The sequence below is a fragment of the Dendropsophus ebraccatus genome, chromosome 2 (assembly GCF_027789765.1).
Source record: "Dendropsophus ebraccatus isolate aDenEbr1 chromosome 2, aDenEbr1.pat, whole genome shotgun sequence".
NCBI lineage: Eukaryota > Metazoa > Chordata > Amphibia > Anura > Hylidae > Dendropsophus > Dendropsophus ebraccatus.
This window is the reverse complement of record NC_091455.1, coordinates 190,277,088-190,298,809: the sequence shown is the minus strand read 5'-3', so window position 1 is coordinate 190,298,809 and position 21,722 is coordinate 190,277,088. Positions and strand designations below refer to the sequence as shown.

General features: G+C 41.5%; 1 long non-coding RNA gene across 2 annotated transcripts in view; it reads left to right on the top strand.

Moving 5' to 3' along the window:
* The first annotated feature begins 1,393 nt into the window (after positions 1–1,393).
* The window catches only part of LOC138783793 (uncharacterized), a 33,149-nt gene continuing 12,820 nt past the window's right edge, over positions 1,394–21,722 (top strand). Inside the window, exons 1-3 of one of the 2 annotated variants that reach the window (XR_011361752.1) lie at positions 1,394–1,675; positions 4,148–4,288; positions 4,368–4,552. This is a non-coding gene — a long non-coding RNA (uncharacterized lncRNA). Of the gene's footprint in view, positions 1,676–4,147; positions 4,289–4,367; positions 4,553–21,722 lie in introns of those variants that run through there. The other variant, XR_011361753.1, reaches the window with a different exon arrangement.

Genomic DNA, 21,722 nt, shown 5'->3' with positions numbered 1-21,722 from the left:
CGAAGGTTCCCGATCCCTGAACTATTGTAAGGGTGCGTTCACACCTACAGGATCTGCAGCAGATCTGCAGCAGATTTGATGCTGTGTTCAGTTATTTAAATGAAATCTGCTGCAGAAAATCAGCTGCAGATCCTGTAGGTGTGAACGCACCATAAAGGAGGATTCCCACCTCATTCAATATAGTATATACCTATAGGAATCAGGAAAGAGGGGTACCCACATCTTATATAATATAGTATATACCTGTAGGGATCAGGATAGAGGGGTACCCACATCATATATAATATAGTATATACCTGTAGGGATCAAAATAGAGGGCTCACCCACATCATATATAATATAGTATATACCTGTAGGAATCAGGAAAGAGGGGTACCCACATCTTATATAATATAGTATATACCTGTAGGGATCAGGATAGAGGGGTACCCACATCATATATAATATAGTATATACCTGTAGGGATCAAAATAGAGGGCTCACCCACATCATATATAATATAGTATATACCTGTAGGGATCAGGAAAGAGGGGTACCCACGTCATATATAATATAGTATATACCTGTAGGGATCAGAATAGAGGGCTCACCCACATCATATATAATATAGTATATACCTGTAGGGATCAGGAAAGAGGGGTACCCACATCATATATAATATAGTATATACCTGTAGGGATCAGAATAGAGGGCTCACCCACATCATATATAATATAGTATATACCTGTAGGGATCAGGAAAGAGGGGTACCCACATCGGATATAAAATAGTGTATACCGGTAGGGATCAGAATAGAGGGATCACCCACATCATATATAATATAGTATATACCGGTAGGGATCAGGAAAGAGGGGTACCCACATCATATATAATATATTATATACCTGTAGGGACCAGGAAAGAGGGGTACCCACATCATATATAATATAGTATATACCTGTAGTTATCAGAATATCAGCAATTATACTATTACAGAAGAGAAGGAAGGACACAGCAGACTTACCTCCACCAACCACTGCAGCCCTCACGGGTAAACTCCAGAGCTCTGCAGCTGCTTATATACTGTGTGTGATGTCATCATGAGCAGTACAGGAGCCTTTTGTGATGTCATCGTGAGCAGTGGAGGGGCCACAATAACCAGTGATGTCATCATGTGCAGGGGAGGGGCCAACAACCTCAACATCACAATGTGCAGCCAATCCAGTAGAGAGACAAGTATAAGTGCAATGTTTAGACAATGTCAGCACTAATAGTGAACATGACAGATAGCTGTGTGTGATAACACTGTATACTGCCCCTCTATATACTCCACACATACATCACTTTGTGCTCTATATACTACAATGGACTGGGGAAAGCCCCGCCCCTGTGATATTGCACCCTACCCCCTTGTACCTGCCCCTATACATGGAAGCACAGGCTTATAGATGGAAGCAAAGTGCTTTGGCAGTTTAGGCTGGAGGCTGTATATTTTCCCTGCAGCCACTAGAGGCCGCTCTCTCCTCCCAGCTCCCGGGCCTGGCAGCGAGGTCCCTCCTGCAGCCAGCAGAGCCTGAGAGGAGCCTGCCAGGAGCTGGAGATCTATATGTAATGGGAGATGTTGCCCAGGAATGGTGCCTGCCTGCAGCTCACCCCTTGAGTATACCATGTGTGGTGACCAGTCATCTGTATAGAGGTAACACTATGTTATTATATACAGGTATTTGATGCTGTATACAGGATATACCATGGGGGAGATTTATCAAACATGGTGTAAAGTGAAACTGGCTCAGTTGCCCCTAGCAACCAATCAGATTCCACCTTTCATTTTCCAAAGAGTCTGTGAGGAAAGAGGTGTAATCGGATTGGTTGCTAGGGGCAACAGAGCCAGTTTCACTTTACACCTCATTTGATAAATCTCCCCCCATGTGTGATGACCAGTGATCTGTATAGAGGACACTATGGGGGAGATTTATCAAAAATGGTGTAAAGTGAAACTGGCTCAGTTGCCCCTAGCAACCAATCAGATTCCACCTTTCAATTTCCAAAAAATCTAAGAGGAAAGAAAGGTGGAATCTGATTGGTTGCTAGGGGCAACTGACCCAGTTCTACTTTACACCAGTTTGATAAATCTCCCCCTATGTTGTTATATACAGGTGTGTCGCGCTGTATACAGCATAAACCATGTGTGGTGACCAGTGAACTGTATAGATGACACTATGGGGGACATTTATTATAAGGCTAAGCCTTTGATGGGCCTGATGCACGTAAAAATATTTGCAAGCGCTGTTTTTGCGAATATTTTTTTTGCATCGGGCCCGCTTGCGCCAGAGGGGTGGGGACAGGATGTAATGGGCAGTGTGCGGCAGCCGCTGGTGTACAGTAGGTTTCACTTTGTTCACACGGAGCGGAACCAGTGCACACAGGCATTGCACTTCTACATAAATCCTTAGAGCTGTGGGGACTTAGGCTACGTTCCCACTGAGCAAAACTAGCGGAATTCTGCGGCGGAATAATGGGAGTCTATGGGAGGCGCGCAGTCCTGCTCTATCCGCACTGATGAATGAACATGTTCATTCTTTAGCGCGGACAGAGCAGGAGCGCGCGCCTCCCATAGACTCCCATTATGAGCGGGAGGCTAACGGCATTCTGCTAGTTTTGCTCAGTGGGAACGTAGCCTAAGGGGGCATATTCAATTTTACAATAACAACTAGCACAGGACTGCAGCTTGGTGCTAGGTTGAAGCCAGTGCTGTTAGAGGATAGTATTATCTCATAGCAAACTGATAGATATTAGTTATTGAGATAGTACAGGGTGTTGTGTATCATGTATGTGTTCTAATTTATTCTTCATCTTTTTTTTTATTCATATTCCAATAAAGGTTATATTTTATATATGGGGGGGGGGGGGTATTTAGTAAAGAGTTAGTAAAGGGGTGTTGTACCCCAGGCCATGTGTCTGTGTGTTTGGTGTTAGTTACCATTACATATATAACACGTCACCAGTGATCTATTACATATATAACACATGTCACCAGTGATCTATTACATATATAACACACTTATCATTAGTAATCTATTACATATATAACACACTTATCATTAGTGATCTATTACATATATAACACCTCACCAGTGATCTATTACATAAATAACACACATCACCAGTGATCTATTACATACATAACACATGTCACCACAGTGATCTATTACATACATAACACACAACACCAGTGATCTATTACATACATAACACATGTCACCAGTGATCTATTTCATACATAACACATGTCACCAGTGATCTATTACATACATTACACACAACACCAGTGATCCATTATATATATATATATATATATATATATATATATATATATATATATATATAAAACACACGTCACCAGTGATCTATTACATATATAACACCTCACAAGTGATCTATTACATATATAACATGTCACCAGTGATCTATTACATATATGACACATGTCACCAGTGATCTATTACATATATAACACACAACACCTGTGATCCATTTTTCGGACCCACAGGGTTCTCTTAGCCATGGTTGGCTGGTTGTGTTGTGAGTGTTCCAGACCCAGATGGTTCTATTACATCACGCCCAGAGTATCTGAAGGGCATCCTTGGCTATTAGCCACGGATACCCTTCAGGTACACTTATTGTTTTCTGAGTGTTCCGTACCCACAGTTTTTTTTTTTTTTAAGCCATGGACGCCATTTAGGAACACTGTTTGATCTCTGAGCCTTCCAAACCCACAGGGTTCTATTAGCCATGGACCCCCTTCAGGAACACTGGTCATGCACTGAGTGTTCCGGCCCCAGAGGGCTCTATTAGACCACAACCAGTGTACCTGAAGGGTGTTCTTGGCTAATAGAACCCTGTAAGTCAGGTCTACTGAGACTATGACCAGTTTTCCCAAAGGGCATCTGCGGCTGAGTGTTTTGGACCCACAAGGTTTTATTAGACACAGACACCCTTCAGGTACTGGTTGTGGTCTGAGTGTTCCGGACCCAAAGGGTTCTATTAGCCATGGACTCCCTTCCAAACACTGGTCGTGGTCTGAGTGGGGGGGGGGGGGGGGGGGCGTCAGCTGGGTACTTAGAGATGATGGTATACTCTTTTAATTCTGCATTGATTGATTTTTTAGGATTGCCTACCTCATCATGGAGACCAGCCACCCGGCAGAAAGATGGGTGAGTCCGTAGTGACGGCAGACATTGGATTGGTCAGTATGATAGGTTAGGGGATCCTCGCTTTACAGCTGCTGCCAGCCAACACTCCAGTGCAGGTAATGGCATTTCTCATACTGTCTTGTCACCATAGGTTCCAGTGACACAGGCGCTTGTAATCCTTCTTTCCTTCCATAGGAATAATTGTCATCACAGATGGCGTCACTGGTGTCCCAGGGGTTGTAGTGTGCAAGACTCTGCTGAATCAGCTGTGCAGCCCAACCATCGACCATGTTTCATATGACCACTGTGATCAGATTAGCGGATTTATTATACCCTCTTCACATATATCAGTGTACTGTATATAGACCTGCCCCAATCTCCCTATGTTATGGGAACTGGAGATGCTGCTAACAATAGGGATTAGATAAACCTTTAAAGGGGTTGTTCTTTTAAATCAACTGGTGCCAGAGATTTATAATTTATTGCTATTACAAAAATCTAATCTTCCAGTACTTATCAGCTGCTGTATGTCCTGCAGGAAGTGGTATTTTTTTCAGTCTGGAGAGCAGGAGAGGTTTTTTATAGGGACCCCCCACACTGAGGAGATAACGCCAGCCCGGACCTCATACACCGAGAATATAACACCTGCCCAGATCCCACACTCTGAGGATATAATGCCTGCCCGAACCCCACACACTCAGAATATAACACCTGCCCGAACCCCACACACTCAGGATATAACACCTGCCCGGACCCCACACACTCAGGATATCACACCTGCCTAGACCCCACACACTGTTTGGACCCCACATACTGAGGCTATAACCCTTACCCGGACCCCACACACAGAGGATATAATTCCTGCCTGGACACCACACACTGAGGATATGACGCCTATCCAGACCCCACACACTGAGGATATGACGCCTATCCAGACCCCATACACTGAGGATATAACGCCTATCCAGACCCCACACACTGAGGATATAATTCCTGCCTGGACCCCACACACTGAGGATATGACGCCTGCCCTGACCCCACACACTGAGGATATAACGCCTGCCCGGACCCCACACACTGAGGATATAACGCCTGTCCGGACCCCACACACTGAGGATATAATTCCTGCCTGGACCCCACACACTGAGGATATAACGCCTATCCAGACCCCACACACAGAGGATATAATTCCTGCCTGGACACCACACACTGAGGATATAACCCTTACCCGGACCCCACACACTGAGGATATAATGCCTGCCTGTACCCCATACACTGAGGATATAACGCCTGCCCGGACCCCACACACTGAGGATATAACGCCTATCCAGACCCCACACACTGATGATATAATTCCTGCCTGGACCCCACACACTGAGGAAATAACGCCTGCCCAGACCCCACACACTGAGGATATAATTCCTGCCTGGACCCCACACACTGAGAAAATAACGCCTATCCAGACCCCACACACTGAGAAAATAACGCCTATCCAGACCCCACACACATTGAGGATATAACGCCTATCCAGACCCCACACATTGAGGATATAACGCCTATCCAGACCCCACACACAGAGGATATAATTCCTGCCTGGACCCCACACATTGAGGATATAACGCCTATCCAGACCCCACACATTGAGGATATAACGCCTATCCAGACCCCACACATTGAGGATATAACGCCTATCCAGACCCCACACACTAAGGATATAATTCCTGCCTGGACCCCACAAACTGAGGATATTACGCCTATCCATACCCCACACATTGAGGATATAACGCCTATCCAGACCTCACACACTGAGGATATAATTCCTGCCTGGACCCCACACATTGAGGATATAACGCCTATCCAGACCCCACACACTGAGGATATAACGCCTATCCAGACCCCACACACTGAGGATATAATTCCTGCCTGGACCCCACACACTGAGGATATAACCCCTGCCCGGATCCCACACAATAAGGATATAACACGCTGCCTGGACCCCCCACACGGAGGATCTAACACCTACCCGGACCCCACACACTGAGGATATAATGCCTGCCCACCCACCCACCAACACTACTTTCAAGATGCACTCTACTCAGGAGTGACAGCCCCCTCAGCCGATACCTGACTGAGACGGGACATCTCTGCAGTCAGTTATTGGCTGAGCGGGCTCTCACTCACAAGATGACTTTGACACGAAAGTAGCGGCAGCAGCAGTGAGTGGGGACATCAGAGATACTGCAACAGGAGACTGGAGGAGCACGGAGAGGTAAGTATAACATGTTCATTATGTTCTTCACCAGGGCAGCATTATATTGAAAAAATATCCTAACGCCGGATAACCCCTGTAACATAAAAGTCAATATTAAGAGAAATTATGATATTAAGGGAAGAACTGATGATAATTTTTCCTAATTTTCTAGATTTAGACTCATATAAAGCCTAAGACAGCACAATGTCATTGAGTATTAAATAGTCCCTGTCTGCCCCAGACTCTTAACTATACAGAGATATACTTTGGATTGGAATGACTTGTCTTTGCATCGTTACTTAAAGAGCCTTATACATAGTATTACAATCACAAAAGGATATGTATTTGGAGATTATACAAAATTTACAGCAAGATTAGTTTGCTCATTTAGTCCATTGTATTCCATATTGATCACAGCTGGGTAACTGGAAATGAATCATGTAGCAAATCTATGTTTTAATATCCTTCTGGTTATTTAAATGATTGAATACCCCCTAGAGATTCGGGTCTGTTCTGTTCCTTGGCAGAGATCAGAAACAAATAGCTTCTTCCCATGTTATTCTTGTCTTATGTAAAGAGGATTTGGAGAACTAAGTCTCTGGTGTAAACAGTATTGAAAACTTGTTCTAAAGGATTAAGACTTGTCTAATGATTTGACCTAGGAAGAGTGTCTCCCAACAGCCGAAGCAAGTACAACTAACTAAGGTCACTTTTAATAAGACTATTGTACGGTAGAAGATAGAAAGCAGGCTGGAGATCTAAATAATCTCTTAAAGCTTATATCTGCCATTGGGCGTCCTACACTTCTAATGAGGACAAAAAGTTTAAAAAATACACTGTTTGCAATATATTTATATAACTCCACTCTGCCATCAGGAATCAGATGTAGGGACTGAGATCGAACGTCAGAAAATCTTAGGTTCTATCGACCTCGAACCTTGTCAAACCTTCCGCATTTGATTCCCAATGCCTCCCCGGTCTATGGGGAAGGAGGAGACAGCCCTGGTACTGCCTGGAATTCCGCAATTCAGCCTATTACCTAGTACCCGGGGCTGTCTCCTCCTTCCCCACGGATCGGGAAGGCATCGGGAATCAAATGCGGAAGGTTCGACAAGGTTCGAGTTCTATAGAACCTAAGATTTTTCAATGTTCGATCATCTCTACCGACCACCAGATCTGACACGTAAGTTGGACATGGTAGGACCCCCAACACTAGGAAGCATCACAACTGGTACATCCCTGTTCACATGTACGTCCATTTGGACTTCATTCAGGGACGAAAAACTGAGTTGGACGTTTCATTGCACAATGATCACCAAGGGATGGGTCCTGATTAGAGATGAGCGAACCGGGTTCCGGTTAGAGTCCATCCGAACCCGAGCGATCGGCATTTGATTAGCTGGGGCTGCTGAACTTGGATAAAGCTCTAACGTTGTCTGGAAAACATGGATACAGCCAATGACTATATCCATGTTTTCCACACAGCCTTAGGGCTTTATCCAACTTCAGCAGACACCGCTAATCAAATGCTGAAAGTTCGGGTTCGGATGGACTTGAGCATGCTCGAGGTTCGCTCATCTCTAGTCCTGATGGATCCCAGGGGTTCCACTGATTATGATAGGGTCTGTTGGATTTCAGTCTGGTATCCATCCATTTAGCAGAATTTGGCTGTACACAATAACACCACCTACAGCAGTTTTTGTCCAGTGATCATCTTGATTTAATAGAATTTTGCCCCCAACGGAGCAGATGTGAATCTAGCCTCACAGTAATCCAATTGGAAAATTATTATGTTTTGCTTAAAGTAAATTGTTATTCATCTACGGAGCAGTTCCTTTAACCCTTTTATGACCAAGCTCAAAATGACTGCTTTAATTTTTCTATCTACAGGGCCATGTGAGGCGTATGACAGAAAATGTATGATGGAACCCCAAAAGTTACTCCCATACACTTTACAGTAAAACTGACCCAATATCTTTATTCTATATGTCAGTCCAAACACAACTATATGCATGTTTAGGCCATGCTAAACATACCTTGTATTTGAATAATTGGAATCCTGGCTGGGAATTCCATCTGGTGGCACGAAAAATTGACATTCATTGAATAGCGGCCGCACAGACAGGTCATTTCACACAATGAGAATTGCAGTAATTATGAAAAAAGGCGTTAAACAAATCAAATTCTCCTCATTGTAAGAATTAAAAAATTCAGACTCCAGATTTGGAGATCAGAATAACAACTTGGATTGGATAACTTGTTATATCGTTACCCTCATGAAAGACATCCAGCATATACCCTAAAAAACAATAATTTTACCCCCCCAGCCTGTTGTGTACATGGAAGGAGGAAGGAGCCAGGGTACTGGAGACAATACACATTTTGTAGTTCTCTCTTCAACTTCCTGTCAGGGTTCAAACAAACAGAAAAGTATTGAAGCCAGTGCTATTAGTGATAACACTATGTTAGTAAGTCATATATCTTTTGGGTGATAGTTTTATTTAAAGGGGTTGGCCACTTTATAGTAAAATAGTTCAGTGTACAGTATTAGTAAGTTTACTCACTGTATATACTGACAGCAGCTCCCTGCGTACCTCATAGAGCTAAAATCAGATTCCTCTCCTCTAGGTTGTGCTGCCATAAGATGGCCGACATGGAGGAGCATGTGACCATGACCCGCCCCCCAGTGTCATCCATAGGCATATACAGGCTCAGTGTTGGACACTGCAGGGAGGGCGTGATCACATGCTCCTCCATGTCGGCCATCTTATGGACAGACCCACCAAACAGCAGGGCAGCCCAGCCTGGAGGAGGGGAGTCTGATTTTAGCTCTATGAAGTACACAGGAGCTGCTGTCAGTATATAGAGTGACTACGCTTACTAATACTGTATATTGAACAATTTTACTATAAAGTGGCCAACCACTTTAAATATAATTTTCGGATTTCCCTTTAAGATTTTTCTTCAGTATTATAGGAAATAAAAAAAATTGTATCTAAGTAGCTGGCTATGTGGAAAATATATTCTCTGTATATATAATTATAAAATATAATTTCAATCGGAGTTAGAATGTTCTGTCAGTTCAGAATGCAGTAATATGTCCATGGCAACACAAATTTTATTAGGGAAAGAACCAAAGGAAATTGAACTGATAATTTTAGCTTCAGACCTTCAAACATTATCTAATAAGTCATGGAAACTTGTGTAATTACAATTCTCAATGTTAAACAAGTAGTATAAAAGGGAATAGTGTGCACCTTTAATAATCGGTTCTGCTAACAAATTTCCGTATGTTTATAATTATTTTCCAAACATACTGAAACTGCTGGTCGAATTGGAGAAAAAAAAGCAAAACCATTAGTGGGAATATGATTTTTTTTAATATATACCTAATTTAGTGCACCTTGCCACTACAAAAGTGTATACAGATTTGTAATTACCTCTGTTTAAAAAGATCAAGCTTTCCAGTAGTTATCAGCTGCTGTATGTCCTGCAGGAAATGTTTCTTTTCAGTCTGACACAGTGCTCTCTGCTGCCATCTCTGTCCATGTCAGGAACTGTCCAGAGCAGGAGAGGTCTGCTAAAGTGGCTTCTATTTAAAAAAAAAATAAACTTACCCGCTATATGTTCTGCAGGAAGTGGTGTATTCTTTTCAGTCTGACACAGTGCTCTCTGCTGCCACCTCTGTCCATTACAGAAAATGTCCAGAGTAGTACCAAATCCCATAGGAAAACTCTCCTGCTCTGGACAGTTCCTAAAATGGACAGAGGTGGCAGCAGAGAGCACTGTGTCAGACTGGAAGAATAAGCCACTTCCTGCAGGACATACAGCAGCTGATAAGGAGTAGCCCTTTAACAGTTAATTTGTTTTACAGACTGTTATAACAAATAGGTGGAATGTTTTATTATTGAATTTTTTTTAGTACACATTTTATATGTATTCATTGTTTCATCATGCAGTTTGTTCTGCTTCGTTGACATGACAAAATAGTAAAAAAAAAAAAAATATATATATGATCACACAAATTTTCATATTTATTAATTTTTTTCAGTTTTTTTCATCCGTAGAAAGATGCAGTAGGCTGCATCACAAAAGCCAGTGTGATCCAGTCCATATAATGAAGACTATCATGGCTAATTATTTATTGCCCTAACACAATTGCACCCATGTAGCTGTCAGCAGGTCGTGTCCCTTTTAGGAAACCTTGCAGACAGGTTTTTTTTTTTTTTTCTTTTTTTACACATCTAGGAAAATATTTATTTTATGCTATCACTCTCCAAGTCATTTACTTGAAACTGTCTATACAGGAATGAATCTTGACAGAAAAATAACACTTTATATGGCACTCAAATATCTCTCTGTAATTTATCCTTCTACGTTGGATTGTGTCTAGGAAACCAGTAATTTCTTAACCTGCAGTTAAAGTTAAGTACAGTACATAAAGTAAAATAGTAACAAATTCATTGTGCACTTGAAAACTAGGATGAAAGTGAGATGAATATCCGCCATAATAAAGGATTTCACTTGTGCAGAGGAAATTTTTTTGCTCTTATTTCCTATTTCACAGGTTTTCGGTGACTTGGTTTCCATGAGCTGCAGGTAAATGTGTTTGTACATTCATTGGATCTGAAGTAGACGCTGTTCAGTCTGCATAGAATGGAATCATAAGCCACAGTGTTCTCTTAAAGGGATACTCCTGCGGAAATCTTTTTCTTTCAAATCAACTGGTTTCAGAAAGTTATAAAGAATTGTAATTTACTTCTATTAAAAAAATCTCAAGTCTTCCAGTACTTATCAGCCGCTGTATGTCCTGCAGCAAATGTTGTTCTCTTTTCAATCTGACACAGTGCTCTCTGCTGCCTCCTCTGTCCATGTCAGGAACTGTGCAGAGCAGGAGCAAATCCCCATAGAAAACCTCTCCTGCTCTGGACAGTTCCTGACATGAACAGAGGTGGCAACAGAGAGCACTGTGTCAGACTGAAAGAAAAACAACATTTCCTGCAGAACATACAGCAGCTGATAAGTAGTGGAAGACTGGACATATTTAAATAGAAGTGAATTACAATTCTATATAACTTTCTGAAACCAGTTAATTTAAAAGAAAAATGTGGGTAAAATTTATGGAAACCGTAAAAAGTTTCTGCTACAGTAATATTATGTCATGGGGAATTTAAAAGCTCTCCCCTTTCAGAAAGTTATATACATTTGTAATTTACTTCTATTTGAAAATCGCAAGTCTTCCCATACTAATCAGCTGCTGTATGCCCTTCACAGAGTTGTGATTTATTTTAAGTCTGACACAGTGCTCTCTGCTGCCACCTCTGTACGAGACAGGAACTGTCCAGAACAGGAAAGGTTTTCAGTGGGGATTTGCTCCTGCTCCGTTCCTGTCTCAGACAGAGGTGGCAGCAGGGAGCACTGTGTCAAACTGAAGAGAAAACACCACTTCCTGCCGGACATACAGCAGCTGATGAGTATAAGAAGACTTGTGATTTTTTAATTGAAGTGAGTTATGCTGCGTTTACAAGGAGAGATTATTGTTTGAATTTTCGCATTAATGATCGCATTTGAGCGATAATCGGCTCGTGTTAACACAGCGAACGATCAATCGATGAGTGAGAAATGGTTCATGAAATGGTGCACAAAATGGTATTGTCTCCGGTCATAAGAAAAGGAGAGGTTTTCTATGGGGATTTGCTACTGCTCTGGACAGTTCCTATCTGGCAGCAGAGAGCACTGTGTCAGACTGGAAAGAATACACCACTTCCTGCAGGGCATACAGCAGCTGATAAGTAGTAAAAGACTTAAGATTTTTTAATAAAAGTAAATTATGCTGCGTTTACACGGAACGATTATCATGCGAATTTGAACGATAATCGTACGTGTAAACGATCAAGCGACGAGCGATAAATCGTTCATTTTGATCTTTCAACAAGTTCTCAAATCGTCGTTGATCGTTCGCAAAAAATTTGCAGATCGTTCCGTACAAACAGTCGTTCACCGATTTACCCTATGTGTGAGATGGGTTTAAGCGACCGCAAAACGAATTTTCTGTATGATATATGGTACCGTCGAAACGCAGATCGTTATGGAAAACACATAATTACTTAGACATCGTTTATCGTACGATCGGGCGAATTATCGTTCCGTGTAAACGTAGCATTACAAATCTCTGTCTCTTTCTTGCACCAGATAATTTATTTTTTATTCTTTTTGGTGAACTACCCCTTTAATCCCAATCCATGTGTTTCCACCTTGATAATTAGTGTTGGTAATTCTTCAGACCAGGGGTCAGCACAGGACGGCCTCCACGATCACTTGCCTGAAAGCAAAGGGGAAGGTATCAGAATATGTCACTTAATGACAAGGCAGCTCTCATTGTCAGTGTGTTTAGTCTGAATTGCAGCCCCGACTCTGTGAGCACCGATACCAGGCCGGCTATGTCACCGTATAATCTCTTATCAGATCAAATTATCATTAGAATGAGATGAGGGTCAGCGTGGAGGTGACTTTTACACAGTCCTGTCTCCTTCCCTCCCTGACTACCGTGTAGCCTCCTAACCGTCTGCAGCGAAACAGGATCCTCTGGAAATGAAGCGACGGATTATTTTAAAAAAAAAAAAAAAATGGGGGAAACATAACAAATAATCACTTCAGGTAATAACATTCTGTCCTCACATGCCTGCCGCAGGTCTCTGGAATCAAATTGACTTCTGATTGAAAAACTAAATCAGAGCCGGCACTTGAATAGGTCATTATGACGGAATGCCAGATTTAAATCTCATGCATTTATTTAGAATGTCAGATGATAAAAATCAGCCGCCATTCACTACCTCAACCTCTTCTACACACAACTCCGGCTGCTATTTGCATGATATGAACATAATAATATATATATATTTTCTTCTTTTTTTGAAAAGTCGGTATCGGATTTACAGTGTGGTTTATGCTTAACTATATATAAAAGTTAAAGTCGTACCAAGTTGACCAGAAATGTCGAATAGCAATTAACCCCAAATGACCTGTGGAAAAATGGTTTCTGAATTCCTATAAGAATGTGTTGTGTATGATATAGCAGCGTGCTGTCACTAGAGGGCAACCTGCTGTCTACTGAAAACTGGCCGGAGTAATGCGAGCAGGAGGGACCACACCATATAATGGATAGAGAAGACACAGTACAAAGTACAAGACACAGTACACAGCTCCGTATATACTGTACGCTATTACTGTCTGTCTGTCTGTCTGTCTCTATCTATCTATCTATCTATCTATCTATCTATCTATCTATCTATCACCATTAATCTATCAATTATCTATCTATCTATCTATCTATCTATCTATCTATCTATCTATCTATCTATCATCTATCTATCTATCTCTATCTATCTATCTATCTATCTATCTATGTATCTATCTTTCTATCTATCTATTATCTATCTATTATCTATCTTCTATCTATCTATCTATCTATCTATCTATCTATCTATCTATTATCTATCTCCTATCTATCTATCTCCTATCTATCTATCTATCTATCTCCTATCTATCTATCTATCTATCTATCTATCTATCTATCTATCTATCTATCTATCATCTATCTCCTATCTATCTTTCTATCTATCTATGTATCTATCTATCTCCTATCTATCTATCTATCTATCTATCTATCTATCTATCTATCTATCTATTATCTATCTCCTATCTATCTATTATCTATCTCCTATCTATCTATCTATCTATCTATCTATCTATCTATCTATCTATCTATCTATTATCTATCTCCTATCTATCTATCTATCTATCTATCTATCTATCTATCTATCTATCTATCTCCTATCTATCTATCTATCTATCTATCTATCTATCTATCTATCTATCTATCTCCTATCTATCTATCTATCTATCTATCTATCTATCTATCTCCTATCTATCTATCTATCTATCTATCTATCTATCTATCTATCTATCTAATGCGGCGTTTACACAGAACGATAATTCGCCCGATCATACGATTAACGATTTCGAAGTAATGGTTTTTTTTTTAATAACGATCAGCGTTTAGACGGAACGATATATCGTACGGAAAAATCGTTTTGCGATTGTTTTGCAATCGCTTAAGCCTATCTCGCACATAGGTAAAATCGGTGAACGACTGTTTACATTGTAGGATCTGCAAATTTTTATTTTTTTTTTGCGAACGACGATTTTAGAACATGTTGTATTTTTATTTATTTGATGTTGTAATATCAAAATGATGATTTCTCGCTCGACGCTTGATCGTTTGCTGCATTTACACGCACGATTATCATTCGAATTCGATCGTTATCGTGCAAATTCGCAAAGTCTGTCTGTCTATCTATCTATCTATCTATCTATCTATCTATCTATCTATCTATCTCCTATCTATCTATCTTCTATCTATCTATCTATCTATCTCCTATCTATCTATCTATCTATCTATCTATCTATCTATTGCGGCATTTATCTATCTATCTATCTATATCATCTATCTCCTATCTATCTATCTATCTATCTATCTATCTATCTATCTATCTACCTATCTATCTATTGCGGCATTTACATGGAACGATTATTGTTAGAATTTTTGCCATAATGATCGCATTTGAGTGATAATCCTTTCGTGTAAACATAGCAAATGATCAAGCGACAAGCGAAAAATCGTTCATTTTGATCTTTCAACATGTTCTCAAATCGTCGTTGGTCGTTCGCTAAAAATTTGCAGATCACTTGGTGTAAACAGTCTTTCACAGGTTCCCCCTATGTGAAAGATGGGCTTAAGCCAGGGGCGTAACTACCACTGTAGCAGCCATAACAGCTGCTATGGGGCCCACTGCATGAGGGGGCCCTGTTGCTGGCTCCTGCAATACACTGGGCTCCTTGAGCTGTCATCATTTTCAGCACTAGGGGGCTAAGCAGGCCTTCCTAGTTCTGCAAATGTCCCTTCAACTGCAAGCACTTCTGAGGAGCACCTGCAGTTATGACTAGACTTTACAGCTTAGTGGTCAGTTGTGAAGGGAGGCCCTAATCAAAAGTTTGCTATGGGGCCCAGCCATTTCTAGTTACGTCCCTGGCTTAAGCGATCTTAAAAACGATCGAAATAATGATTACTCTTACGAATTTTCTAACGATTTTTCTAACAATTTATTCGCCAAAACGATGATTGTTATAAAAACCAAATTGGGCGAATTATCGCTCCGTGTAAACGCAGCATATCTATCTCCTATCTATCTTATCTATCTTATCTATCTATCTAAGAAATTCAGAATGAATGCAGCACTCGTGTAGCGATGAATGTGGTGCCAGGCGGTATATACCAGTGACCACCCGGTATAGGTAATATAAATCAGAAGAATACCGCAGCACTCATGGGATAGAATTCAACACAACGTGTTTATTTCCCCAAACCGCGACGTTTCGCTCTCCACACTGAGACCACTGCTTGAAAAAGCTCTCAGTGTGGAGAGCGAAACGTCGCGGTTTGGGGAAATAAACACGTTGTGTTGAATTCTATCCCATGAGTGCTGCGGTATTCTTCTGATTTATCTATCTATCTATCTATCTATCTATCTATCTATCTATCTATCTATCTATCTATCTTTTTGAGGGGTGGAACAATGCCTCATTTGCAATGGGATCCCGGCCAGAGCGTACACACATCGTATATATCCCATGCGGTGCCAGAAAAAACTGACATGTCAGTTTTCTGCAGCCGGAATTCAGTGAATTCCGCCCGCAGAAAGACCTGTCAGTTCACACAGTGAAGCAACAGCTCCGGCCTCTTGCTTCACTGTGGGCTATGGGAAGCTCTGATGCGGGCGCACGCTAATGCACCCGCATCAGAGCTCCGCGGCCGGAGTCCCGGAACGGCCGGGTGTTCACGTGGTGTGAACATAGCCTTAAACTTTTCCTACTTCTCATATTACTAAGGAAAATGTGTGAGTTATAAGAAAGGTAAATTATATTCCTCCGGTCAGCAAGGAACATGATGATGCATCTCACAGTTAAAGCGGTACTCCGGAGACAAAAAAAAAAAATGTTTTGAAATCATTGCTTTAATAAGGTTACATTACTTTATTGGGAGGGGGACGATTTTTTTTTTTATTTATATACACACTTCCTTTTACTGGCGGCAGGAAGGGCCGACACGGTCCTACTTTCATTTTTAAAAGAGTCTGTGGGCAATGAAAGGTGGAATCTGATTGGTTGCTAGGGGCAACCGTGCCCATTCTACTTTACACCATAGGGGAGATTTATCAAAAATGGAGTAAAGTGAAACTGGCTCAGTTGCCCCTAGCAACCAATCAGATTCCACCTTTCATTTTCCAAAGAGTCTGTGAGGGATGAAAAATGGAATCTGATTGGTTGCTAGGGGCAACTGAGCCAGTTTTACTTTACACCATGTTTGATAAATCTCCCCCTATGTTTGATAAATCTCCCCCTATATTCTTATACGCAGTACCCAGTGGGAGGCTTCCCGACACAATCACGGTGTCTGGCAGCCTCTGCACAGTGAGTGGTAATTACTATCACTTGTGATAGCAGTCATTTCCTCCTTTGCAGAGTCTGCCAGACACTGCGACTGTGTTAGGTAGCCTCACGCCATGTACTGTATATTATAGAACAGAGCAGGGGATCAGGAACTGCAAGGCTTAAGGCACTATTACACAGAACGATTATCATTTAAAAATACCCAACGATTAAAACACCCAACGATCAAATGATGAATGAAAAATCGTTAATTTTTGTCTTTCAACATGTTCAAAAATTATCATTAGTAGTTCGCCGATCGTGCGCATATTTGTTCATGTAATAAGTCGTTCGCCGATAAAACTTGTGTGGGTTTTCCTGAGATTAACGAATCATATAACCAAGTAAAAACGATCGTTCATAACAGTAAGCAGGGAATGTAATAACCTCAGAATCGTTCACTACAAAATCGCTAGTTATCGCTAGCGAACGATCGTTTTAGCGAATCTTTGAACGATAATCGCTACGTGTAATACTGGCTTTAGAGTCGTGCAGTTCTCAACACAAACGTCGGTGGCGGCAGAGGGGGCCATGTCTCCCCATACTGCTAGCGGTGAACGGAAGCACATAAAGAAATAAAAAACAATACAGTGGTGCCTTGGATTACAAGCATAATTTGCTCCGGGACCGTGCTTGTATTCCAAATCCACTCTTAAACCAAAGAAATTTTTCCCATAAAAAATCACTGAAATGCAGACCATCGTTTCCATACCCCAAACAGCTGAATATGTCATATTATAAGTTACTGTACAGTATAGCAAGCAGCATGTGGTGTATAATCTATAGTAAGTGCATAAACCTGAAAAAACTGCAGCAGTTTGTAGATACAGGATGGAGCTGCAGATCCCCATAATGCAATAGTGAAGTACAGCAGGCTAGAATAGAGAAGTAGGCCTACTGTCACACAGCTGTGTGGTTACATGACAACAATGGGGAAGGGGCGTGTGTTCAGCATAGACCAATCAGGAAGTGAGAATCACAGAGCTGTGCAGGAGGACAGTGACAGAAAAATGTTCTATACAGCAGTGTGTATAGCTGAGTGTAAGTGCAGGCACATTATAGTAGCAGTGTGTATAGCTGAGTGTGAGTGTAGGCTCATTATACCATCAGTGTGTATAGCTGAGTGTGAGGGCAGGCTCATTATAGCAGGAGTTGGGAGGATAGGATACACAAGGGCTGAAAGAGACTGCAGGGAGCATGAAGGAATGAGCAATACATATGTGGGCACATAGAGGGGTTACAGCTATGAAGAGATTACCTCCAAAGCCCCATCTACTGATGCAAGCCCCAGCCTGAAGTAGATTTGCTATGATTTGGAAGGTGAAGGAGACTTCCTGGGTCAGAGTACAGGGCTGTAGACCACGTTTTGCAGACCATGTCCCTCTCTCACTTCCACTCCCACCCAGTACAGGGAGCTCTTATACCAAAGCAATGCATTTAATCTAAGTTACTCTTAAACCAAGGTACCACTGTACATTCTTTTGTAATAGAGTTATATTACAGAGTAATGTAACTGTATTAAAGCAATGTATTAGCAAATCATATATATGTCCTGTTCCCAATATCGGCCTTCAGTGGTCATGTAACCAATGTACAGCACTATGGCATGTCATCACTCCCAATGGAGCAAAGTGATAATAGGTGAGGACATTATCTTACAAATCATTGTGTCTGTTGTGCACATCGTATATTTTTACATTGACAATAATATACAGTATATAGGTTGTTAGCTAAATACATATGGATTATTTTGGTGTCCCGGATCAATAGTTGAAAGATATGGTCTAGTTGGCTTAAGGTCACACGTCACGGCTGATGGGTAATAGCTGGTGTGTTCAAAATTACTGTTTTAATGTGAATCACTAAGATGAAAAATATCAACCTACAGTTAAATTTTTATGTTATTATTGGAATTATAAAACTTTTGACCTTTGACTTTTGATGTGATTAAATTGTAAATATTACCTATTGAGCAAACTGTGAAAAAATGAGGGTGTGTGCAACTATCATTATAGAGCCATGCAAAAAAAAAAAGCCTAAATGGGATTTTCCACAAAAATACAGTAGTTAAATAGTAAAGGAAAGCATACTTACCTCCCGCCGCTCCTCCAGAAGTGCAGCTCTCAAATCCTCCCATTGCCGCTTGTGTTCTTGCTTTTACCCTTCTTGTTCAGCCATCGGAATAGGCAAGAATTGCACACGATTGGAAGATTTAAGAGCAGCACAGGGGGCACATAGTAAACCTCAAGGGGTAGTTCTGCAAAAAAAGTTTTTCTTTCAAATCAACTGGTTCCAAAAAGTTCAAGAGATTTGTAATTTACTTTTATTTAAAAAAAAAAAATCTCAAGACTTCCAGTACTTATCAGCTGCTGTATGTCCTGCTGAAAGTGGTGTATTCTTTCCAGTCTGAAGAGCAGAAGAGATTTTCTATTGGGATTTGCTACTGCTCTGGACAGTTCCTGACATGGACAGAGATGTCAGCAGAAAGCACTGTGTACTGGAAAGAATACACCACTTCCTGCAGGATGTACAGCAGCTGATAAGTACTGAAAGACTTGAGAGTTTTTTTTTTTTTTTTTTTTTTTTTCTTAAAGAAGTACATTACAAATCTCTGACACTTTCTGGCACCAGTTGATTTGAAAGAATTTTAACTTATTGTTCATAATTAGTGTTATTAAAACAGGCAAACTATAGTAGCTACAATATTTGGACTATTACAGAGTAGCATTTTTTTTTCAAAAGCTAGTGTCAAAATTTGAAAATGTCAATCAGCCTGTCAATCATTCACTTTCCACTATGGACAGTAGAGGACTTTGGTGGATCAGTGGTGTAATATCAATGTTCTCACCGGACAGCAATGGACATTGGTAAATCAGCACCCAGTGAGGTTTTAAGATGGACACTGTTCACTGTGACTGCCTATAATGCATACCCAGCACCCAGTGACTTGGTATAATGCACACCCAGCACCCAGTGACTTCCTATAATGCACACCCAGCACCCAGTGACTTCCTATAATGCACACCCAGCACCCTGTGACTTGATATAGTGCACACCCAGAACCCAGTGACTTGGTATAATGCACACCCAGCACCCAGTGACTTGGTATAATGCACACCCAGCACCCAGTGACTTGATATAATGCACACCCAGCACCCAGTGACTTCCTATAATGCACACCCAGCACCCAGTGACTTCCTATAATGCACACCCAGCACCCTGTGACTTGATATAGTGCACACCCAGAACCCAGTGACTTGGTATAATGCACACCCAGCACCCAGTGACTTGATATAATGCACACCCAGCACCCAGTTACTTGGTATAATGCACACCTATCACCCAGTTACTTGGTATAATGCACACCCAGCACCCAGTGACTTGATATAATGCACACCCAACACCCAGTGACTTCCTATAATGCACACCCAGCACCCAGTTACTTGGTATAATGCACACCCAACACCCAGTGACTTGGTATAATGCACACCCAGAACCCAGTGACTTGGTATAATGCACACCCAGCACCCAGTGACTTGATATAATGCACACCCAGCACCCAGTGACTTGATATAATGCACACCCAGCACCCAGTTACTTGGTATAATGCACACCCAACACCCAGTGACTTGGTATAATGCACACCCAGCACCCAGTGACTTGGTATACTGCACACCCAGCACCCAGTTACTTGGTATAATGCACACCCAACACCCAGTGACTTGGTATAATGCACACCCAGAACCCAGTGACTTGGTATAATGCACACCCAGCACCCAGTGACTTGGTATAATGCACACCCAGCACCCAGTGACTTGATATAATGCACACCCAGAACCCAGTGACTTGGTATAATGCACACCCAGCACCCAGTGACTTGGTATACTGGATAATGGCTTCACTGCTCCCACTGAAAACCACCCACAATCCTCCCTCCTCTCCTCTCTGCCCCTAAGGGCCCTATTACACGGGACGATTATTGTGCAAAAAATCGCTATATCGTTCTAATTTAAACGATAATCATTCTGTGTAATTTCAGGCAACGATCGAAGATTCGTTCGTATGTCGTTGATCGTTGATTTAGATCTGAACCTAAAATTATTGTTAATCGTTCCCTAATTGTTCGCTAAACGTTCGCTGTAATTCCACATTCGTTCGCTCAAGTTCTGCATTTGTTTACTAAACGTTCAGTGTAATTGCACATTGTCCATTGTTTTGCTGGGATCAGAAGGAATAAACGATCGTATCTAACGATTATGTGTAATATGGTGAACGATTTCAGGTTAACGGTAAACAATCTCGTTTGCAATCATTTATCATTAGTCGTTAATCTTTAAAAATCGCTCCGTGTAATAGGACCCTATCTCTCTGTATTTCCCTCCCTGCTCTAACTACCTGCTGCAGCCTACTCTCCATTTTACACAGCCGACTGGCCGACTCCAGGAAGCCAATCACCTTATATAGAGGGGGAGTTGCTGACATCACAGTGGGGTTTGCAGCTGATTGGATGGCCTCTAGGGATTATGGATAATCCCTTGCTCCCGCCAAAAGACTGCCATTGCGGCCACCATGTTAAGCGAATCTGGCAAATTGGCAAATCGCTGCAAAGTGAATTTAATACCCGATTTGCTCCGCTCATCTCCAGTAGTGTATTAGTGTATGGGTACCTTTAGTATTCCGGCATATTTGATTTTTTTTAAGCTTTTTTCCCATCCACAGTAGCAGACTCCAATAATCCTTCCAGACCATTG